The 25993-nt window shown below is 38.4% G+C and overlaps 1 protein-coding gene across 1 annotated transcript in view; it reads right to left on the bottom strand.

Moving 5' to 3' along the window:
• SLC8A1 (solute carrier family 8 member A1) overlaps nt 1–25993 on the bottom strand; it is a 308733-nt gene that overhangs the window by 279083 nt on the left and 3657 nt on the right. The gene's annotated exons all lie outside the window — the stretch shown is intronic.

Genomic DNA, 25993 nt, shown 5'->3' with positions numbered 1-25993 from the left:
GCTTTCTCAGTGGCTGGCCTTCTAAAGAGCCCCAGTCAGACTCCATTCCTTCATTCCCCCCAAACCACAGGGGCCAACACCTTTGTCCAATAGCAGCAGTTTCCATATTGAGGAAGACGTTATTGTGTACCTGACAGCAGGGAGTGCTCACTCAGGTCTTTGCCCTCACTTTCCCTGTTTCCTATTTTGTCCTCACTGTCCCAACTTCCCTGGAGGAAATTCAGTAGAACCTTTAATTGGTCTGAAGCAGTCAAGTCACTGACCATCTGACTCCTAGGTGTTTCAGGCCATCTCTCAGTAATCTGGACAACCCTTTGGTTATAACTTCCTCTCTTCGTTATTCCTGTGCTTATACACAGTTAGCTTGAAATTCAACATTAGCTTCAAACTAGTAAGAGAACATTTATTGTATGAGATTGAAGAAGTACAGAACCTATTCATAGAAAGCACTCTGGCATCCAAAACAAATGTGTAACTAATAATGAATAATAGTAGCATTGTCTCTGAAAGCAAGAACACGAATATATAGCTATGAAGCAAAAATAAACTCCTGACAGGGCCATATGTGCCCTCAAGGAAATAAGTAGAAAGCTTTTCTTGCTTTCGAATATTGTGTCACTATTTCACTTGATTATTTTAAAATATAACTTTTCATAAATTTAAGATAATATGTATTTGCAGATCCACTGGAATCTAACACAGCACGTTAACCTGAGACTGCCAAGATAAAGTAGACCCATGAATTTTAATATATTTCTCTACAGCCTTCTCACTTGCCAGTCATTAGTGGGAGAAATGCTTCCCTCTGAGCATATCTGACAACAAATCTTTTTTCTGTGTTTTTTTTTTTGTTTTTGTCCTTCTGTGTGTATGCCTATGATCACCAAACCTAGCCCTAGTTTTAGTCATTAGCAAACGCCACGATCATGTCTACAGTCCATCTGTAATACATGGATTTATCTGATGCCTTCAGGAATATATTTTCTGAAAAAAATTCATAAATTGAAAAGGCCGTATTAAAACATCTCTTTTTATGCAACAGCTATCAAATTGGCAAAATTCAATAGCCGAAAGAGTTCGTGCATTTTGGGGAAACGAATCCAAGAAATAGTTAACCCAATTAATGAATCATCATTTCTTCACTGGTCATCAATACCCGAGATTCACTAAAAATTAGAATATGGGCACTAGGCCCACTGGTCTGACTTACAGTGACATTTCCTGCATTTTCATGATTGGAAAGGAGAACTGAAGCATTTTAGCAGTTTCAGGCTGACACAGAGTACTTTGCTTCCTGGGTTGAAATGCATAATTAACCAGAAAAGTAGTTGCTGAACAGCTAAACAGACTGTGTAAAAATGACCCCATTACTGTTCAAATGAATGCTGAAAAGTAGGGTGCCATGGTGAGTTTTGTTTTGGAGAGAAGCTAAATTCAAGCAATTGACAAAGACTGATTTTTCCTTTTTTCAGAAGCTGATGAAGGCTTATGGGTAAAAGCAATTACTTCTGTTTGTGGATTTATAATCCCATGAAAATTCTGTAATTTACGGAACCACTGAGCAAGACCAAGCTATCTCCCCTCCCAGCCCCATGGGACGTAGCTCATTTCAGCAGAGAAATAGAGTCAGTGTTGTAAAGTAGGTAGTACTCATAGGTAGAAGGCAAACAATGTTAGGAAAACATGCTGCCCAATTTCCATAAGAAACACCCAAATTATTGGACAGAATAGCCAATCCGTTTCAGAGCACAAGGGAATCCCATTTTTGTTGCTAAGTGAAGATGTCAGGGCAGAATTAGTGGCTTACATTACGATGGGCTGTGTACCTATATTTGATAAAGCAATTACTACAAGAAAAGATAAATATGGGAAATATTGTGGATCAAAGCCAAGGGGTATCTTAAATATAGACTGCTGAAGAAAAGCACATGGATGTTCCCATATCTTGTCAATGGTAGCTTTTAGGAGGTTATCTTTAAAAGAAAATGGATGAGTCATGATATAACAGCTGGCCCCTTTTTCAGCACATTCTACAAATTAGAATTCTTGGGAGACCTCGTGCCCCAATTCATCTTCCAATTCCCAACAGACAAGGTACTTCACCTTTTTGCACCGCATTGGCATTTGCATTGCGGTGCCTGGATTATGGTTAATGGCTGGTCTGGGCATGTTTCCTTTTTAGGAATGGGAAGGATGAGATCATTCTTCAACTGTCTTAATCTTTAACTATTTTAACAAAATACAGTGTTCATGCTTGAGCCATCAGGTGTTTTATTTTTTTCCCTGTCCACTCTGCTTTTTTTTTCTACTCTAGTCAATCCATGCAGCACTCTAGCTGCACATTCTTCTGATTATATTAATAAGCTGTGGCATGAAATCTAACTTAAAGTTTCATAAATTTGTCTTGTTCCTTGAAAATAATTAGCATGAGTTTGAAACATCTGTTGGCTGAATTCTCAAAGACTATCACAATCGTGGCAAAATCATTTACACAATATGTCTTACGTCATTATATGCTACATCTATAGCATCTTTTTTCCATTGGTTGGAGCTTCTAAATGTTTTCCACTCATGAGAAAATGCAATTAATAGTGGATTCATGTGTCATCAGTCATCTTGATAATATATGCATGTATAGAAACAGAGAAGCTCCAGTTTTTAAATAACGCATTTCCTCAAAAATTCATACAAATAAGCCAAAGATTATGCTAAGTAGGTCTCGAGAAACATTTAGAGCATGCTCCCTGTGATATGCAATTTTAAAATAATAGAAGATATCATTGCTCTTGGAGCTTTGGGCATTCCTGGACCTGCTAATTCTTTGTGAACACATTGTTACTTTGGCAAGATGCCAGAGTGTTGCCCAAGCGATGTTAATGTGACATTAGGTATATAAATGCCAAACAGGACATTTCAAAACTTCTGAATGGGTTATGGATCTATCAGTGTCTACAGCTTTTTACTACCAGACAGGTAAGAGTAGAACGGGTGTTAACACCTGCCCCGAGGTAAGGGCTGAGTGTCGAGCGTATGGCAGGAAGTTACAGGAGTGGAGTGTCTTCCCAGACCAACTGATGACATCAGTGTGGTGGAGCTGTGGGAACGCCAAGGGCCCCTGCCCCCCAACACCGTGGCATGTTTGGTACTGAGGGCCTGGCCATGAAGACAGAGCTGGTGTGGTCGGACATTTCCAACAAGCCTGCCATCTAACCATTGTCAGCTCATCTTCTTGTTAGTTCCAGGCAAAACCCTTTTGTGAGTCACTTCTCCGAAGCTCAAAGACATCCACAGAAGAACCTAATGTCCCACAGTTCCCCCTTAGGATTTAAACTCAGGAAAGTTAGCATCTGATGCATATTCCCCATATCTAAGTCATGTGCTGACTGCATGCACATAAAACAGGAACAAGTCAGTCTCTCTCTATGTTGTGTTCTCCCCCTTTTTCCCCACGATTTTCTTCCTTCATCATGCAAATGCAAAAAGTGGCCAGGAGGGTTAGGCTAAGTGGGTTCTAGGTAGTTCCTACTGTGTGATCTTAGTAAGTCACTTACTAAGGCTTCTCTTAAATGGTTTCCTTATCTGTGAAAGGAGATGTTTAAAACTCAATGCTATCTTTGGTTCCTTCACTTCTAAACGTCAATGGTTTCTCCTTTCTTGGTACTATGCCGTCTCCCTGGCTGTTGCCTGTGTCCATTTCTTCATTTCTATTTTAGGAAGTAGTAATCCCTCATGCCCATGGAGCCTCTCCCACCCCACCCCCCACCCCCCACCCTGGAAAAACACCACCAGTCTGTAATGGCAGGTCCTCTAGCTCTGGGCACATTGTGTTTACACTGCTCTGCCTCCGTAAACTGTCAGTTTCTTCAACAAACACATTCCCCACGTTCCCAACTTTGGGAAGCTTGGTATGCACTCAGTAAGTATCTTGTGAATAACTGACCTTTCTAACCTTCTCCCGGAGGGTCCCTTCAAGCAAAGGGAAGGGTCAAGAGGAGTCACCCTTTGCTTTTCTGGACAATTCTCTTCACAAAGAGCCAGTCTTACCTCCTGTCTCTTCTGTCTGAGGTGACTTTTTGAAAGCTGTGGGTCTTCCCTGGTGATTGGGATTATTGATCACCTCGCATTTACTCACAAGTGGAGGCAAATAACTGTATTGGGTACCAAGGAATATATCCCATAAGTAATAAAGTCACAATTATGTTATCTCTATAACAATTTGATAATCTCCTATCATACTAGACTATGAGTTTGGCTATAGGAAGGGCCATATTTTCTTCATCCCTGACATAGTCTGGGGCATCAGATATTAGGTTTCATACATTTTCACTGAAAGTTTGTTTGGGGTTGAACCAGATCCCATTCAGTCTGAATTCATGCCCTCAAAAGCATTTTGTATTGCTCCCTGTAAGATGCGCAGGCACTCTGGCTTTAATTTATCAACATTTTCTTTTATCTATTTTCTGGGAGGCAGGATTATCAACAATTTTTTAAATTAAGATATGATCGACACACAACACTGCATTCGTTGTAGGAGTACAAAATAACAATTCACCATATGGATAGATGGTGAAACGGTTACCACAGTAAGTTTGGTTAGCACCCGTCCCCACACAGTTACATTTTTTTTTTTTTTCTTGTCCTGAGGACTTTTAAGATTATACTCCTGGCAACTTTCAAATATGCAGTAGAGGATCATTAACTACAGTCACCAGGCTGTATGTTATATTGTTTTATTTTCCACATTTCCCTTTGGAAACCACGTGGGGTTTTGGTACTTTACACATTCCCCTTTACACAATAAAACATAATTCAACTGCCTGCATCTGGGCGAAGGGAGACAGCAATTAGGACAGCTTTGGGAAATAAGAGAGTGACAAGTAGGTGGCCTAACTGGGGAAACTGAATTCACAACGACAGAACTGCTAATTAACAAACCATTGCACACTGAAGCATGCTTCATGCTCACAAAAGTGGTAAAGCAGCACCAAAGGCCCATATTTTGGAGAGGCTCTAGTGAGATACTTAAAATTCATGAGCTTGATCAAGGTTTAGTAATATAAATGATTTGTCTCTTGGGCTTGACCAATTCTGCTACGCTGAAAGATACAGCATTGGAGCACATTTTATTTTAACTGCAGTATTGAATTAAAAGACATAAATATAGGGAATAATTTATAGCCTCAAGATGCCTCAAAAATGAATTCTCCTTGGTAACTTAACTGCAAATGCACAGGAATGAAAAATGTTATAATTATATAACATGCTGAAGTCAGAGTAAATTTTTACCTTTAAACATTACTTTTGATATGATCGCAAAACACCCATTCAAAAAAGGTCTATAAAATTCTTCTCAGTGTTGAGACCCTGAAAAAAGAATGCAAGATGCTTTCCTCAGAGAGAGCCAATCTCCCTGAAGCAGGCACACTGGTTCATTTGAAATTGCCTATTAGTCGAATAAAATAACACCTCTAAGTAGCCAGTAGTATTTTTTTACAAGGCTCTATTCTGAACTTTTTTTTTCCTATTGGGAAAACAAATCTGCAGATTCAGGCTTAGAAATACACTCGGAGTCGGTAGAAAAAGCAGGGTTTCTGCCTTGCTTCCTAGCCAAAAGATAATGGATCCTTAGGCAGTTTGTCAAGAACTCTTGCTCCAGAATTGTCCAAAGCAAGCAGCTGGCCAGAAATAAAATTTGAACCCCCCAAAGATTTTTTTAATTCACAAACCTCCAGAAACATGCCCACAAAATACCACCATCAGAGCTTCAGTGTTTCGAGTGTGGGTATGTAGTCAACAATCTGGAATACTCTAATTCTCACGGCATAACCTCCATCTGTCATCTAGCTTGCTGAGGAGAAAACAAGTTGGAGGTGATAGCAACTAATACAGCTGGAGAATGGAAAGGAATAACAAAAAGTAAGATCCTCAGGGTGTTAGAAGTAATTACAACAGAAATCATCTCGCTCAGAGTACAGTGGAAATTACGCCTCCTGGTGCCATATTGTCCAACGGTTGCCCCTGTCAATCTACAGGGTAGAGGTGGTGACAAGAATGTACTCATCCATGTACGGGCCCCTTGTTCCTGTTTTGCCTTCAGTCTCAAAACTGCCTATCAATGAACTGATTAGGCCGCAAATTTGCTAGCAGTGCTATTCCATATCTCCCATACCTTCACAACCAAAAATGTGCTGTGAGCTGTGCAACAGGGGCCACCATGGGCGAAGAGTGTGAAGAGTAAAAAGGGGGAGAAAGAGAAAAAAGAAAGAGGAAAAAATGAAGAGGTAACCTGTGGAAGCAGGAAACTAGAGGAAATAAAAACTTTCTAGTTTAATTTCTCAATGAGTCATGGGGGCAAGGGAAAGAACGCATGCCTCTTTTCACTAACGCTTTTCGCAGTAAATCTTCGAGATGGTGTTTGTTAGATTATTACAGTACCCCTCTGAGAGCAATAACATGATGCAATTAAAAAAAAAATCAGGACATCCGAACACTAAATTATCCCAATTTACAGAAAGCACAGCAAAATCTTTCAGTTGTCACTGGCTGAATCAGAATGAAATCCACATCCCGTACAAGAGATCACACTGAAAGTAGTTTTATTTGGTTTTCATTAAAAGCTTTCTAGATTGTGGCTAGTAAAAGAGGCCTGTATATTCTACCAACAGTTTAGTGTTTATGAGCATTACAGGAAAGAATAAAACTTTGCAGATACCTATTTGCAGAAATGGCAGTGGAAAGTAGGGTTGTGAGATTTTTCTACTGTATAAATATAATCATCATCAGCTCATCATTCTCAGGCCATTTTAACTCATCTTCCCACTTTTTGAATTCACCTACAAATTACCTCCAATATTTGCTAATAATAATATTACCAAATACCATTTTCTCATTTAAAAAGCATTTTCACATACCTCATCTCATGACATTCATCCCAGCACTTTGGTTAAGAATTAATTTCATGATTTTTCAGAAAAGAAATGGCATCTTAAGAACACATAACTAAATTAACTATGCCCCTAAAGCCAGCGAATTTGGTTCAAAATGAGATTTTTTTCAACACCAAAATATGCCCATTCTATAATACTGAAATACAGCTGCAAGCTTGATACATAATTTTGAGAAATAGTAATTTTCTTAGATTGGATTGATTTGGGGACCATCAAGTTTTTGGCACTGACTTTTGAATAAAATGAATGATCAGGCAAGACAGTGCCATATGAAATTTTTAAAAAAGAAATTACCTATGGTTCTGAAGATAATTTCAAGAGAGGAATTTAAGATTTTTCAACAATAATGGTATATTGGAATCCAGGCGCACTTTAAGGGTAACAAATTTAAAGTATGATAATGGCTGCCACAATATTTTGCACACAGTAGGCATTCAATAAATACTCACAGAAAAATTTTAAAGGAAACATTCCCTATACAAGTACTGATAGGATTTCCTAATAATCAGTTTCATCAGAAAATTATGCATAGATATTAGAAATGCAAATTGGTACAGATGCTCTTAAAATAACTTTGTGAAAGCTATGAAGAGCCTTAACATGTCTACATATTTTGGTCTATGTATTCCAATTTAAGGATTTAACCTAAAGAATTAACTTAAGATGTCGGCCAAGATTTTTTCTTTTAAATGTTCACTATGACATTCATTATTTATGTGTACACATTTGTAAAAAAAAAAAAGAAAAAACAATAGCAAAACAAAAAACCATTAATAGGGGATTCATTAAGTAAAACTGTATGCATATAATAGAATATCATTCAGCTGTGAACATATTATTTTAAAGAATTTTATTTGTGTAAGGAACACTTGAAACACAGACCTTCAAAAAGCAAGAGCACAACAAAGACTCCATATACCGTAGAGTAAAAAGTAATCATCTCTGATTTGTGTGACTGTTTACAATTTTCTCCTTATCTTTTGAAAATACTTTATTTTGGGTACAGTATTTTTATAAAGACACCTAAGTTAAAGTCAGTAACTAAACATGGGTGGAGTTTTTAGCATGTGTCAGGCAGGGTTCTAACCTTTTTACATATATTATCTCATTTAATTCTTATAAAAATTATTGATACAGAGCTAGTTATCCTATTTAAGAAGTGAGGAAACTGGGGCAGAGAGATGCTGAGCAACTAACCCCACATCACCTTCCAAGTAAATATCTGAGCTGGGTTTCGAACCAAATCATCTGATTCCAGACCTCCTACTCTTTCCTGCCATAGTATATTCTCCTTATCACACGGGCTGCTTAGTGATGTGCCCGAATACATTAAGGTCATGGAGCAAGCCATCTCTGACAACTGTGATCCTTGTCTACGAAGTTTTATAACCCTATTGGTGAGCTGGCTTATGATTCTGATGGTGTGTTCAGTGTGCTTTACTCTCTCTATAACCAATTTTCATGAATGTGTTACTTCTTCATCCTGAGAACACAAAGGTTATTTAACAGAGAGGGACATTACATCCATTTGCATCCACTTCGTGATCATCCATGTATAGGATATCAAGCACTGAACTAAAGTTGAGAATAATTAGCTGGTTAGAGCTCTCTCTACCACAAATTTAACACTACCTTGGAGGGGGTGTCTGCTTTTAATTAAAGCTATTTCTTGACCATGAGAAAAGAGCACTACTTTAAGAGCAGGGAGATTCAGATTGTTTCTCGCTAAAATTGCTCCTTAGCCATTAGGGCCTGCGACAATCAAAGACAGCACAGTAATTTCATTGGTTTCGGAAGTTCCTGTTAAATTCACTGGCAAACATGTCCGCAAAACCACAGCCGCTAAAATTTTAGAGGTGTGAGTCAGTCACGATAATAAAAATAGAGAGTTTTATAATGATTGTATCAGGTAGGAAGACACAAATATAGTTTTACTATGGATGAAAGCTATCAATAGACACTTTTGTTACTGATTCTGTTTAAATGCCCTCTGAAAACTTAGAGTCTAATATAGAGTGGGTTTTTTCTGGTTATTATTGTTGGGTTTTACAATTACCTATTTATAATCAGATCCCTTTTTTTCCTTTTTTTAAATTTTTTTAATGTTTTTTAATTTATTTTTTGAAGGAGAGAGAGAGACAGAGCATGAGCGGGGGAGGAGCAGAGAGAGAGGGAGACATAGAATTCGAAGCAGGCTCCAGGCTCTATGATGTCAGCACAGAGCCCAACGTGGGGCTCGAACTCACGAACCATGAGATCATGACCTGAGCCTAAGTCAGCCGCTCAACTGACTGAGCCACCCAGGCGCCCTGGGATCCCTTTTTTTTTCTTAATAAACAAAAAGTCGGGAAGACTTGTCACTAGCATGTTACTAGCACGGATTTACTTTATACCTTAAATTTGTTCCTTCTCTCCAGATACCATGTGAGTCTCCTATCAAGTACAAGTGAGAACACCCTTGTCCTATAGCCTGTCTGAAGCTTTATTACATATATCGTTGCAAAGCATAATATAAATCAGCATCTTTTTGGCAACAACTCAAAGGCATATATAGGCATAATGTGTGTCAGTAAGTTTTATTCCAATTTTCTTTGCTTATAAAGCAGATATTTATTTCTACTAATTCCAGAATAAACAGGTAGGAGTATAATAGATGTAAATAGAAGAAGGTCCATTATGTTCTCATAAACCATGAGTTGTCCCACTGCAAGTATATGATGGGTGTATCTCTACATGTTGCATGTAATAATACATACTGGTTTACCACCTAACAGCTCCTATGAAATTTGGTTCCTGAGTACTGTATTTTATACAAGTAAATAAGAAACTTAATGGCAAGAGAAATAACCTAATGTCTAAAGGCACCTTAATTCTATGAACAATTTACAAACAGAAAATTACTACCTTGATTTCTACAAGGTAAAAATATTGTTCCTATCCTTCAAGTATTTTGTAAAATGAAACACAAATCAAAGTGGATACAGAACTACTAATGATTGAAATTGCAGTCTTTTCCTTTTATTTTAGGTATTGATTTTATTGGAAAACAATATCCTATATTGAGACCAAAAACTCTGGGAACTGCTGACGTTCTAGCCACTGAGACAACAATTGCGTAGGGACGCAAATATCTGTACACATTAGCTTCCATTTATATGGTCCCACGGGAGATGTAGCAATAGATTAAGCAATATCTTAATGACACAGTGTAGCTGATATATGCCAAGCACACGGGGAGCATCACATGGTGTTACCTGTACATTCTGCTGAGTAACTTCAAACTAACAGTCAATCCAAACTCAAACATCCAAAAAGAAAAAAAAATATTCTTTACTTTAGAATATTTCCAGGTCTAATGACTCTGATTCTTGCCTAATTGATTTCCTTGTGCTAAATTCTGTATTGTCCTCCCCTTCACTGATCTATAACTACCTATCACTTCATTAATTAAAATATTTAATTCTTCAAGTATTTTTCTGTTCCATCCACAGTCTTATGTTTAAGTGAGGACTTGTTTTCGTCTCTTGGAGGTTCATTCATTGTTCATGCACTTTTGCAATACCTTTTCCCTCTTTTTTTTAAATTGATAAGTACGCTTCACTTGAGATACTTTTAAGATAAGTCAGTATATATGGGAATGAATTGGCTTATGCCTAGAAATCAATATATTATTCCTTCCACTCCTACAGCCATCTTGAAAATGCTATTGGTTAAATAAAAACGATAGTGATGTATGTTTATAATAGAACAACAGGCATCCATTTGAGAAAAAATCCTTTGTAGGTGGCATGACTGGGGGGAGGGCGGGGAAGACACAGACAGATCTGTGTCATCTGCATACCAAAGAACTTGGCCTATCTGACTGGGATAGTTGTTGCAGAAGAGAATGGGAGAGTATTTAAGGACAGAGCCCTGAGGAGTGTCCACGGACATCAGCACAAAGAAGGCTGGTGGGGATAGCCTAAGGAGGCATGGTACATTGGAAGCAAACCAAGCATTCCTCTATGCTTGAACAACCAAGACTAAGAGAAAGATAAGGTGAGACAAGGTCGTGGGGTCTCAGGAGAGTATGACGCTGCCAAAGAATTGCTGGAAGGGACTTCGGGGATTTTTTTTCTTTAATAAAGACATAAATGGCAACTTTTTGAGTGCCACAGAGTCAACACTATCCTTAAAATCTCACAGATCTATTTCAGCTGCAACTCTACAAGCTCCCTTAAGTCAGAGCAGAAAAATCAATTATTTAATCCATGTGAAAAAAATTAAAAAAAAAAACTGCCAATGTGGTTTGACTAGCAAACCACTGGAGTTGTGGTTTGTGCATAATGGATTCCCTCTTCCATTGCCTCTAATCTAATTAATTCCTCATATCCGTCTCCATTCCAGCAGACGTGTTTACTAGCCAAGTTGCATTAAGATGATTTTGAATAGCTTCATTGAAAAAAAATGGATAGGAGGTGGGTAAGTGAAGCAAACAGACAGAAACATCAAATACAAAGTTTTTCATTTCTGTGGGCTGTTTCTTTCATATTACAAAGGTCTTCAATAGAAAAGCAATCTCTACTTTTCTGAGACACCATGCATATAGAGCATGGCTAAAATAAGGTGAGCTATACCACATTTCCTAACTATTACACCTGCATAATTATTCATAGTGCCCCCTTTTACTCAAAAAAGTGCTCTGATTTGGGCAATAAAATTATATGGTTCCCATAGATATGTTGTGACAGGAATGCCAATTTACATAAGACATTGAAACAAACTTGATATGATCCCTTTAACAGATCAATACAGTGGACATATATAATTTTGCAAGTTCAGAAGTGATCAAGTTTTCCTAAGAAAGAATTTAAGTTCCTCTTATTTGTTTTTTATATTATTTGTTGTCTTTCAACATGCTTCTTTTTAATAAAAAACTATGTTAAGAAAACTAAGACAAAGGGGCTCCCAGGTGGTTCAGTAGGTTCGGCGTCTGACTCTTGATTTCAACTCAGGTTTTGATCTCATGGTTCATGAGACTGAGCCTCATGAAGGACTGTCTCCCTCTCTCTCTGCCCCTCCCACTCCTCCCTGTCTCTCACAAGTAAATAAATAAACTCAAAAAAAGAAAACTAAGTCATGGAGTGACTTAAAAATGAAAAGAAATACAAATCAAGTCACCTCATGCTTGACTATAAATCTTATTCAGTGTTATGTGAATTTTTTTCAGTGTTTTCTCTCACGAGAACAGCAACCATTTTTGAGATAGAGGAAAACATAGATCATTTACTTCAACTCCTTGACTCTACTTTCAAGAAAACCAAAGCTCAGGGAAATGCAATGACTTGCCCAATGTCACAGGTCTGGTTAGTGCAGAGCTAGGTCTGAAGACCTGGTCCAAACACTGCTTAGTTTGCATTTCATTCTGTCTCCTGCATTAGACTCCTCATTTATTTTATTACTGATGATGCTCCTGGCAGGGAGACAGTCCTCAATATCTAGCTTTGCCCTAAGCCTTACATTTTCCAATAGGGAAAGGTAGAAAAAGCGAAGGATCCCACACAAAAATTTCCACTTACCAACTTTTCTGACAGGGGGCAAAGCAAGGTAGTGTCTGTAAATCAGCATTGTAAAATCTCTTAGACTGCTGATATTTGACTGTTCTTTTGTTAAATTTTTTAGGTTTCTTTATTTTTGACAGAGAGAGAAAAAGAGAGAGAGCACAGACAGGGAAGGGGCAGAGGGAGAGGGAGACACAGAGTCCGAAGCAGGCTCCAGACTGAGCTGTCAGCACAGAGCCTGCCACGGGGCTTGAACTCACAAACTGTGAGATCATGACCTGAGCCAAAGTCAGTAGTTTAACCCACTGAGCCACCCAGGTGCCCCTGACTGCTTCTCGAAATAAAGCAAGCTCTGTGTCTTGTCCCTGATTTCAATGCAACAGAGTTTAATGTTTTTTAAGTTTTATTTTATTTTTGAGAGATAGAATGAGCAGGGAAGGGACAGAAAGAGAGGGAGAGAGAATCCCAAGCAAGCTCTATGCTGTCAGCACAGAACCCCACCCCCCCCAACATGGGGCTCGATCTCATCAACAGTGACATCATGACCGGAACTGAAATCAAGAGTCAGACCCTTAACTGACTGAGCCACCCAGGTAGCCCAATGCAACAGACTTTAATACAAAAGAACAGTAGGGACTTTGGGAAAACTGGCCCACGAAACATCACTGGGAATTCTGAGTTTAAGAAAAACATAGTCAAGATTTATTTCTTAACATTCAGTGTAATAAAAAGTTTAATTTGTTCTAAAGCAAGTGTTAGGATTAGTTTAGCCAAAGAATTTGAAGGTAAAATTTTAAAAATACAAATGTGTTTAAAGCAATATACTTGTTAAAACAAAACTACTGTAGTAAAAAAACCATTTTAAGTGCTTTTATTTCCTTTATGTACCGTGTTAGATACTGAGTTGAATCAGAATGTGCATTTGAATCAGGGGAATGTATTTATTTACTGAATTTATATTATCAATAAATTCAAGGAGAAGCAATTGCACTAATTGGATTTTAACACACTGAAATTTCTTGCATGAAGGTTTAATACATATTTGATGACCCCATCTGTCCTACACCTAAACAAATTTAGATGAAACATGTTTATTGAGAAATTATTTTCCATCAAGGAATCAGTCAACATGATGTGACTAACCAAAAGGGTCATAATTGTAAAAAAAAATGTATTGTATTTCCAGACAGCTCAAATGATATTTCCACATATTTTTCACAATTACCAAGAGGATTTAGTTCTTTATAACAAACATATCCTCAGATCATTTTAAAAAGAAGAAAAAGAAAGGAAAGAAGACAGGAATTAAAGTAGTACAATTACAGACCAGAGTTACTGAACTCCCCTGACATTGTATATACCTCTCTATCATCAGAATTATATCACTTTGTAAAATCGTATTTCTTTTTTTTCCCCACTAAATGTTAAGCTTGAATAAAAGGGACTCTCTTGATATTCTTCACATCTGTAGGTTAAGCACAAACAAGCCACAATTAAGAAGTTAATATATTTGTGGGGTGCCTGGGTGGCTCACTTGGTGAAGCATCTGACTGTTGATTTCAGCTCAGGTCATGATCTCACCGTTTCGTGAGTTTGAGTCCGGCATCGGGATCTACACAGAGAGTGTGGAGCCTGATTGGGATTCTCTCTCTCCGTCTCTCTCTGCCCCTCCCCAGCTCGTGTTCTGTCCCTCTCAAAATAAGTTTTACAAATTCAAAAAAGAAGTTAATATATTTGTGCTGAATTAACTGATTGATTAATACATGGATGGATGGAGAATCATGGTTGGTGAGGAATCAAGATAAGTTTAGACAGTAAGGATAACAGTAGCATGTCAGGTGAGATGAGGATCCATGGGCAAGCTGCTAATGGAACTGGCTTCTTTCAAGGCAGCATCGACACTGAGGGAAAAGGAACCACTCAATTCTGCACCTGTTTGTTGTGGGTTAGGAGTAAGAACGTGATCCAGGCAGCGTCGCAGGAGGAATTTCATTTCCTAGCAGCCGTAACAGAAGTGAACATCCCACTACTTCGATACAGCATATGATTATTCTTACTATTTCAATCATAACTCTCCCCCAACTCTAATCCTGAATAATTTGATGTGTCTTATAAAGACTTCTCAGGCATATTTACATCATCATCATAGATATTCCTCTGAGTCAAGGAGATGCAGGACGTAGTTTTGCCCTCCTTGGACAAACAATTTAATCCAGGTGGAAACCTGTAAAATACTCTTCAAAAGGATCACAAGGCAAATAAGATGTGATGAAAGGGGCTGAGTGGGTGCCCAGGCAGGAAGCTTCTCCTGAGTCGGCCTTGCTGGTAGCAAAGGTAAGAGCCACAGGCTAAGTCCTAGACCCAACAACTTCCACTTGGGAGGGTGTCAAGATCACCAGAGGAGGTGTCAATGCGCTTAGTTTCCAGTTTGGGCTCTGCCACTTAGAACAATTCATTTAACTCTTTGAACTTGAATTTCCCATCTATCAAGGTCTTTGATGCTTCCTTCTTTCTTTCTGCTGTCTAACAAAAAACCATTTGTTGAGCTCCTATTAGGTATTAATCACTGCGGCACTCCTCTGCCCTAAAATAGATGTGCTAATGCTAATGCCTCTTTGAAGATCAAAGAGACGAGATGTGCAGGAACCTTGTAAATAGCACAGTGTTATATAAAAGGAAAAAGCCTTATCTCTGACCCCTCCCATGTTCCCTATCAGCTTTAACACCCTGGGTTCCACATTCTATCTTGTTTCCCTCCCTTCCCTACCAAAATGATGATTGCATTGATGAGGCACATTCTGGAGAGCATCTTGTTATGATTTTGATCACTTTCTATAGCTATCATTTTTCTTAGGCTATTCAAAGAAAACTATACACCTTAGAGTGCCCCTACTTTAAATGTGAGCATGCACACAAATAGACACTCATGCACACCATATACAGAATCACAAAATACAACAACGTGCTTTTTTTTTTTTTAAGAAAAGAAAGATAAGAAAAGAAGCACCCTGTGCCTAATTCCCAGCAAGACTAGATTAGATTTGTGTAAACAATCATCTGGAAAGTAACTAAAAGCAACAACAATAACAACTAACACTTACTGAGTCCTTACTATAGGGCAGGTACTGGCTAACTGGATGTAACCTTTTATAATAGGCGCTATTACCCTCATTCCGTAGATGATGGAACTGAAACGGAACGAGGTTAAATATTTATGCATTTATTAGTTTATGAGTGAGAGGAAGGATTTAAACCCATGCTAGTCTGCCCCCAAAGCCTGTGCTCTCAATCATTCATGTTACTGCAGAAGATGCCTCTGGGTGGCCACAATGTCACGAAACCCACCTGCTAAACGAAATGCTAAGCACGACTTCATAAGGTTGTCATTTGGGTCCACAATGAATGTGTACCATTCACTCTAATTCTGTGGGCAGGTTTGAGAGGCAACAAATTTAAAATGAACATGATTAGAATTAGGCACACTGATAGCCTCACTGAGAAAAGGAAAAACATATTTTCAATATATATGTAATATATATGTAACATACTATATGTATATATGTAATATACATGTAATAAATATACAGAGAGAGCACATGCAAGGACTCAAAACTCAGCAGAGCAGAAGACCGGAAAACTTTACTGTAGGGCCCGAGACCCAGATCCACCTCAAAATATCTCAAAGGCTTCATATGCAGGAAGGAGTCATTAGGTTAATACCCAAATAAAACCAGATCAATTTAAGAGAATACAATATACAAGGATTACAGAAATCATGGAAATTAGGAAAGATGTTCCTTTCCTGTAAGAATTCAAACCTATAGAAGATGCTTCAGTTATTCAAACAACTAAGTTTTGCAGGATATTTTAGCCCTAGATATTGCCAGGTTTCCATCCAGATGAGGACTTCATATTATACTATTTACCTTATCATTTTATTATATTTATTTTTATATTTTTATCTATACACATGTTTGTATTGATTGTGTTATGAATACATTGTATTAATATTGTTAATAATCTACCGTTCGATTGGACTATGTGTAGGTCAGATGAATCATTTCCTTGGAATATATGAGTTTAAAGCAACCCAGGTTTCATCCACCTAGAGTTCTTTTTTCCATATTAACACACAGCTTAAAAAGACTCCCTGCAGCTTTCTGTCTTTCCTTGCTAATCTATGTGTCCTCCTTCAACACCCTATCAGGATATTCTGAGATGCTAGCCTACCTGAGTCTGAGACCCCAAAGGCACTAAGCCCCAGTCAATTCCTGGCTAGGAAGCTATGATGTCTCTAATAGCCTTGCTTGTTCATGCTCAGTAAAGTCCTATCTTTTAGAGGAAGGACTCAGATTGAGCAACATAACTTCACAGGATTAGGAAGCAGTGGAAGACAGGTGAAACCAATACTGGTACATTTCCTTACTTGACATCCCTGTGAGTTCATTACTGCTATCAACAAAGGTTCAGATTTGAATTGTTCCCAATATCTATTGTTCTGGTCTCCATTAAAGAGGGAAGCCAAACGGGGACAGGAGACCCCCGGGGTGGAGACCGGGAGGGAGAAGACTCTTCTGGGGAAGAGCAGGCACAGAGTGGGTTGCCGCTGTCAGAGGTGGCCGGTAGGGATGCTGGCAGCTCATTATCATTTGCTCTCAGCCTAAACACGGCAGCAGAGCCCCATCAGTGCTAAGAGCACTTGAGAGGATGATGCCAAGGAAGGCACGGTGGTAACGAAACATCCGCACTGGTGTTTGACTGAATATCTGCACCTCCACCTCCAGGAGAGCAAAAGACACGAGGTTCTCTAGGGCAGGGGCCATGTTGGAGTCACCGATGTCGTTTCACAATCTTGCCAGGAAACGTGACACGGAACAGGTGCTCATAAAACATTTGTTGCAAGCAGGAATCAGTGGAAAGGTACCAGCCCTATCCATTCTATCAAACCTAGGAAGATTCCACAAGCTTCCTCTGGCTCCTCAAACATACTCAGGCAGTTGTAAGTACATTTGATTTCAAGGTCAAAGTTGCTGTCTATTTTTAATAAAGAAGCAGCTTGAGTGAATCCCTTGTCTATTTTCTTACTCTCTTATTGCCTTTTGTTTGCTTGAGCAAGAATCTGGACTAATTTCAGGCTTCACTTCATTTTAGTAATAACTGAAATCTAATCAGGGCTGCATATTCGTTGCCTGTGTCTCTGTCCCTCTGCCTGCCCCCTCTTCTTCCCTCCTCCCTTTCTCTGCCTATCCCTCCCTTTTGTATACTGGGAGCCTCCCCTCTCTCTCTCTCCCTCTCTCTTTCCCACTATCCAACGTCCTCCTCTTCCCTCTGACCCTAGGTACCTCTCTGCCTCTCTCTCTTTCCTTCTCTCTCCTTCTCCTTCCCCTCCTTCCACTCTATCTCCCTGCTTCCTTCCCTTTCTCTGTTTCTGCCTCTATCACAACCACCATTCTGTCTCCCACTGCCCTCCCTCCCCACCTCCCTCTGACTCCTCCCCCTTGTGGCCCCATTTTTGGTCCCCAATCTGCCCCCTCTGACTCCTCTCTCTCTGCCTCCTCTCTCTCTCCCTCTTTCAGCTGATAGGTAGAACTCACACTCAGAGATACACACATTGAACTAAATAGCTCATTTAAAAAACTGTGTCAAGTTAATATTATAACATTTAGTGTGTGAGAATGAAAGCTGTCCTCTGGGAATTGTTTTTGTTTTATCATGCCCTAAAATTTAATCTCTATATAAACAGGACTTAATTTCACTTTCCCACCTTTATCTCTGTAAATAATGTGTGTGTGTGTGTGTGTGTGCGTGTGTATGAGTGTGTGTGCCAGAGAAAAGTTCTCTGTTGAGAGGGAACATTTGGAGGCTTCTGTTAAAGGTTATAATCAATTACATTTATAAACATATTGGCAACAAGCATCCTCTGGTCCTGCCTCTCTGTTGTCATTAATTCACACTGTCTTGTAATATATAGAGAGGAAAAAAAAAAGACCAAGAAACTACTATTTTAAGTATAGAGAAAAGCTGCATTCATTGTTCAGCCATATAAGGAAGTTAAACAGTAGAGGGCCAGGGCAGACAATGACAGAAAACTACTAATAAAGACGTTTCGTTTTTATTTAGGAACGAAGGAAAAATAAGAGAGACAGAAGACTAGATAGTCATTGAACAGGTCAGGTACCTGGAGGGCTTATAACATCAGCGTTTTTCTTGCTTTTCAGACTCAGTCTGATCACGGATCTTTTAGGTTAATGGAGAGTGGGGGTGGGGTGCAGTGTGGTTAATACATGTTCAAGAATTCCAGAAAGATAAATGACTACTGTGTTTTGTCCATTCTGAGCTGCATTGAAGGGACGTTGTAGTCAGGGTCAAGGCACGACAAGCCCCCTGCGTGTCCATTCTCGCCTATGAAAGCCATTCAAGAGGAGAACAGTCCCTGAGGCAGCAGCACAGATTTTGCCCTCAGGCAGTCCTACCGGTAAATTCTGGATCCAGCCTTCTTAGCTGTGTGACCCTGAGAAAGTGAGTACTCTCTAAGCCTCAATTTCTCCACCTGTAAAATGAGTATAGAAGCATCTAGCTGATACAGGCACTGTGAAGATTAAATCCAAAGCACATCGTAGGAAACACAGCGCAAAATCTGGTTCTCAGCACATCTTACAACACTACCATCACCACCAAAATCACCGCTGCAACTGCCACCATCCCCATCATCCCCACCTCTACCTACATCATCCTTACTTTCCAGCGAGATGAGCGTAAGCAACTTCCTGAGAATCACAAAGCTCGTAGGGGACCAAGGTAAAGCTCAAACTTGGGTCTGGAATCTCAGTTGAGGACTCGTCCCAAGTCCATCTTTATCTCAGGAAGTCTAACGTGGAAAAGTGGAGTGCTCTTGGTGTCAAGGGTCATCACGGGGCTTCAAGAGTACCCAGAACTCCAGATATCTCATGCCTAAGCCTACCGGAAATAAAATATCCTAGGCTGCTTCCTTAATATCTGAATCACCAGGTGTAGGAAATTTCCCTGGTTGCTCTGTTATCATGAGCACCAGCCTGAAAGGCCAGGGACCAAAGTTCTGCGTTTGGCTCTGCTTTTGCCCCCTGCCTCCGTATCTTCAAGTGTCACCAAAGAACACAATGTCTATTTCCCTATCTGACCCCGTGGAGACATTGCAAGAGGGAAAGAAAATGTCATCTAGAGCCCAAATCCTCAGGAGAAAGGCAGGAAATGAAAAGGCATTGTTTATTTCGCCCGGCTCTGCAGTGAGACAGCTGTATGGGCCTGTGAATAAAAAAAAAAAAAAAAAAAAAATGAGCCCTGGCTGGCTCAACCTTTGGCAAATAGATGGGTATTACGTGGGCAGGAGGCTGAGCCAGGAGAGGAAGCAAAGGAGGAGATTTCCTTTAATTCTGCCCATATTGTTGACTGCTTGTTTTCCCTCCCAGGACCTGCTGGACTTCCCCGCTGCCAGAGCACAAAGTACAAGGCAGTGTGGGAAGCCAGCAGCTAAAGCACCAGCTGCCGCAGCTGCTTGCCTGCTCCGTCAACACCTTCCACAGGGCTCCCCTCAGCGGGCTCACCCTGAGCAGCTACAAAGATCATTGCTAGTGCCACTGACTCACCTTACATTTGGCTGTCCTCTCTTCCCCTCCTGCCACCTGGCCCAAAGCGACTTCTATTCTATCCTTGCAAGGATAACGCTTAAGACTTGCATGGTCTGTACGACGTAATAGGGGCCTAACAGCTTTTGCATCCCCAAGACTGCAGGTCCAGTGAGCAGGTGTCAGTATCCATGACCGAACATGAAGGAGACACTTTATGGGAACACCTCTATGGTTCTCAAGATACTGCAACCCATAGGCAAGTGTCTACACCTCAGCGAACAAGGACAGAGCAATGTAACAACAAATAACCCCATTACAGGCGTTATACCCTCAAGGTTGCTCCATTCAAAAGAATTAAGCTTACTGAAGTCTCTTTCCCTGGGTCACCAGTGTCCTCAGGAAGGAAGGAAGGAAGGAAGGAAGGAAAAGAAAAGAAAAAGAAAGAAAGAGAGAAAGAAAGAAAGAAAGAAAGTCTCTTCCCATTTCACAATGTGGTATAAAATCTTCTCAGGTTTTACCAAGATGGTGGCTATACACTGCTAATTCTGAAAAAATGCGGCTAGAGTGGGAGGCACACGGGTTAAGGGCTGCTCAAGGAGGTAGAGGATTAAAATAAGTCAAAACCATTCATAGACACCAAGGACTAATTCACAAAGTGCAAAATAAAATACTGACAACATTTTGCTAGAAATCTTGTGAATTTTCCTTAGAAATACAAGAGGCAATGCGGTACGGGGCGGAGCGGGGTGGAGGGAGGCAAGCACATAAGCTTTTTTTTTTTTTAAGTAGAGCAGTTCTTTTATTTACATTTTTTAACTTAATTTTTTATTTTATTGTACTGAAAAAATCTTGAGATCTACTCTCTTAACAGATTTTAAGTGCATGATACAATATTGTTAACTATAGGCACACTGTTTTATGGTAGTTCTCTAGAAGGTATTCATGTTGCATTATTGAAACTTTATACCTATTGATTAGCAGCTCCCCTCTCCCCCCCACCCCTTGCCCCTGGCAACCACAACTGTGCTATTTCCAGGACTGACAATTTTAGATATTTCAAATAAGTAGAATCATGAGGTATTTGTTCTTCTGTGACTGGCTTAAAGGGATATATGCTCAGATTAATTTAAGTAACTTCATAATGATTTTAAATCCCATTAAAGAAAATAAATGTCCACTGAGTTTTTCATTCAGTTGGATAACCATGCTGCCTGTTTAGTGAAATTTTCCATACTTTCAGATTTACCAAGATACTACTCCATCTTAAAAAAACACATTTTTCTCTCCAGTTATGCTTTCTGGTCCTTCAAAAGCAAATGCAAATATTTTGTCCAAAATTAAGACTTCTCCTACAGCTTACACCATGCCTTCATAGTGATGTCTGACTTATCAAAACATGAGTTATCTCGTTATCTCCCATTTTAGAATATCAGGAGTGTATTTCTTCTGTTTCCTTCATAGTAACTCACCCAGTGCTGGGCACAAATCAGTAGCTTATTATGCATGTACAGATTGATTGATATATAAATTCTTTTCTAGCCTTAACCAAGTGAAGCAATCATCCCCCTGTGGAATGGCCTTGAATGATGATTCAGAAACGAGTTCGTACTTTAAACACTTCAGTGTGTCTGAACTATGAAATTTCCTCATTTGGTAAGATAAAATTTATTTACATAACTATATTATAACCCTAAACTCTAATTAGTAGCGGGAAAATGAGATGACAACAGTAAACATGGAAATCTGGTAAACAACCCTGCTTCACATATCAATTTAGGCTCCTGGCAATAGCGAATGGGAAGTCAAAAACTTTTTTGGCGCTTACCCTGTCTTATATTTGTAATAGTTATGCATACATGAAAATATGCATTTGTAAAAGCACTTCTTGTAGCTTTAATTTAGATTTGCAGATGATGCTATATGTGGTGTGGATCTAAGAAGAGATAAATATTCCAGTCTGAAAAGATAATCCACCAAAGCAGAAATCCATTAAAATCCTTAAATTATTCCATCTAAATTTCTTTTTTTAGTATATTACCTTGGAAAATTTTATGTCAACATAAAATACCACGCTTCTATCATTTTCATAGGTTAAATGTAGCAAATAAAATTCTTCCTCCATAAAGTAAATCTTGAGTATGTTGGATTCAAATATATGCCAATGGCCTTTCTTGCCTAACATTATTTTCTATAGTATTTTTCATCATTTCTGATTCCCCCAAACACACATAATTATTCTTCCGTTCTGACCACTTCAGGCTTTCTTACCATTTTTGCCTCATCTCTTTTTTTACAGCTGGCTGTTTTCTTGTATTACATATTTGTTCTACTCTCAAAATTGAATTGCCATCTCATAGAGCTAGGTCTTTACTCCCCGGAATTCTATAGAGCAAGAGAAGAACACGGGTGATATAAGTAGCAAAAACAAAGTATTTACTTTCCCTGGAATATAATAAGAAGAATGCCACAGACCCTATATAATAACAAAATTTCATTTCTATTTCTTTTTCCAAAAACAGGAATATAAATATTTAGTGCCAAAAAAGCTATATTTGTTGAGATGTCTTGCATATTGTATTTCCTAAAGCGAATGGAGTTACAATCACACTTGAAAATGTACTAGTTGTTAAAACAAAATTAAGTTTGGACAGACCCATTGTTTAATAAATTATGCTGTGGCTAGGAACCCCCAGTAAACTGATTTGCTAAGCAATATGTTACACAAAATCTCCAACCTACATACCTTGTCCTTCAACTCTGCATCTTAAATATATAATAGTAAATGCTCATGATCTTTGAGTCATTCTCCAAAAATATTATTGGGTTACGACTAAGTCATTGAACTTGATTTGTATCTACGTTAGTTAATTAACCTTAACACTTTACAGAACAGTCAAGCTAATGTTGGACTTTGGAAGACCAAACAACATTTTGTAATAAGTATTACCATTAAACTAGCATCATTAAAAAACGGCCATTAGCAGCACTTCAAATCTGTGGATATCACCTACCAAACCACAAATCAAATTAGCATGTTCTTCATTCTTTATTAGCTGTTAACATTAGACAGAATTCCCTGTTAAAAGTCAAGATTAGCTGGCATGGGTTTAGCATTTGTCATTGATCGAGTTTATACAAAAGCACGTGCTAAATGTTAATTATATCTATTAATGGGTCTTTGCATTGTAATTGTAAAATGTCTTGTCGAGAATACATTTTATTTAAGACTACAAGCACCACTCATCACTTATCAGTATCTTTGTCAGATACATATTTTGATCTTAAGCAAGGTCAAATTGAAATAATTCAACTCATTTATATAAACATGTGAATGAATAGGTACAGATATGCTTATATCAATTTAAATGACTTCTACAAAAATAAGGTCAAAGATTAGGAATCTATCTTGATCTTGAAACCAAAGAATCAATAAAGTTGACTGCCTTTTGATCTCCATCCTTGATCACATTGGATCCAAGGCAGAAATGGTTACCTTGGTTAATGGCTTCTTAAAATAGGTAAGTTTGTTTTTTGTTTTGTTTTTGTTTTTGTTTTTAAGGCAAGGAAGATTTTATTTAAGACTACTGCAAAAGAGAAGAGAGATTAAACTCAATTCTATAGAAACAAAAGGTTGGAGAATTTTCAGTGCTGAGTGAAATCACAAAAAAGTATTAAAGGACAGGAAGGGAATATAATCCAGGCTTTTCCAAGAATCTCTTTATGGTGTTCTGGAAAGAATCATAAATTCTGACTTCATGCACAGCATTAAACAAAGACAAAGATTTTTTAAGTGGTTAATAAAGTTCAGTGGAATCAACAGTCCTACCTATATATCGCAGGTTTCTAAGAAAGTCACCTCTCAAGATTAACTGTATAACTGGATGAGTTATCAATACATTCTTTAAGAGAAACTGGGTTGAGTCCATATCGTTCACCTTCACTGCCTGATGATAAGCTCTGTGGCTTGGATCTGATAGTGTGGATCTGGCATTAGGAACAACACTTGCGTGGCTCAGTCGGTTAAGTGTCTGACTCCTGATATTGTTTCAGGTCATGACCTTGTAGTCATGTGATCGAGCCTTGCATCTGGCTCATGCTGAGCATGGAGACTGCTTAGGATTCTCTCTTACCCTCTGCCCCTTCCCTGATTGTTCATTCATTCCCTCTCTCTCTCTCAAAATAAATAAATAAAATTAAAAAAAAAAAAAGAAACAACTTCCAGAGGAAAAAATGATCCACTTAAAAAAAAAAAAGAAGGGATCACTGATAATATTATGTTTTTCTAGAAACACTTGTTGAAATCCTTGGTGCCTAGCTGAAGGCTAAGCCCCAGTCACCTAAACAAATTTATTTAAGCAAGAGATATATTAAAAGCATCTACAAAGCTTGTCAGTAATAACTCCATAATGTCAGGATGAAGACTCTTTAAAATTAAAATTCTAGAAAAAAGAAAAAAAATTGAGGACCATAATTTTATTCTACTGATAAATAAAATGTTTGCCATTTCTAAAATTTCGTATTTCAACTTAGTGACTAAAATATAGTAAGAGTTTTATTAAACTAGGAACTAGTGATTGATCTAGAATACTCCAAAGAATACATACACAGAGGTAGTATGCCAATAATTCTACCCGTTCTTACCAATTTTCACAAGATATCTAAATTTCTAAAGCTGGAATTTGGCAATATTCCTTCCTTAGCAAGAATTAAATCAATTTAATAGCATAGGGCAAATGTTTTAAATGGAGCTTGGCAGAATAAGCTATTCCATCAAATCAATGTCAGTTGTTTTTTGTTTATTTGTTTGTTTTCCCTTCTTCTTCCTCTTCTACACTGCGCCCAAAAGAAGGTTTATGGTTTGGTAAAAGTCCTGAACGGCAGAATAGAGAAGGAAAGACCGCCTCTCAAATAAAGAAGTACAGATCCATCATTAACAAAGTCAAGACATTTCCAGGAGAAAACATCCTAAGTAAAATGAATAAACAAAACAAAACACCCATTTGGTCATATTTAAGGGCTACCTTGTGAGTTCACTTAATAATATTCAATATTACTTTAGTGACATGTAATATACTTTTATATAGATCACAAGTGCTATCTAATACAAGAGGGTTCAATAACTGAAATGATTAAAAAATATAATGAGAAAAAATTCCTACCAAAGGAATAAAGTTTATGAGCTAATGTGGGCAGGATCACATTCAATGCAAGGCCTCTGGGAAAATCCTTCCTTAAGTATGCAAGGTATTCATTTGCTTCTATATTACTATCTTTCAGTAAAATACATGTCCCAACAAAACACATCCCAATAAGGGGAGTATTAGCAATATGAGAACCAACATAAAATAAATATTCATCCGAAGTTACCCACACACACACACGCATCTGAAGATGGATATCATAATCTCTGCTTTGCTTGATTCCATCATAATAACCACACTCGGTAACTGTCCATCTTTATAATATAACATCAAAGAGATGTAAAGACATTGGAAGGCATCTTCAGGAATATCTGTTCCCTCTGCCCATCTTCCCCTGCCCCCTCACCCTCACTCTACACTTTTAGCAGGAGAATGTAGTTTTGGAGAGAACATACTTGGCATTTGAAATATCACATAACATTTACACAAGAGTTAACCATTTTTAGAACAAACTGTATTACATATTTTTTCCTGGAAATTCAACCAACATAATCATTCATTTTAATACCCTTTGTTGTCCTGCAGATATTATAGTTTCCTCCCTTCCTTCCTTCCTTCCTTCCTTCCTTCCTTCCTGTTTGGACATTGCTCATTGACTCAAACTTTCTGCTTTGCATTTGGTGAGTGCAATGCCCCCTCCTAGGTAAGGAAGGAGAAATAGCTCTAAATAGCAGCTGTCAATGGAAGAATCATCGCACAAC

This window comes from Lynx rufus, unplaced genomic scaffold, assembly GCF_022079265.1.
Source record: "Lynx rufus isolate CCGP_SWC_20201006 ecotype Redwood Valley unplaced genomic scaffold, mLynRuf1.p SCAF_8, whole genome shotgun sequence".
NCBI lineage: Eukaryota > Metazoa > Chordata > Mammalia > Carnivora > Felidae > Lynx > Lynx rufus.
This window is presented reverse-complemented; position numbering and strand designations above follow the sequence as displayed.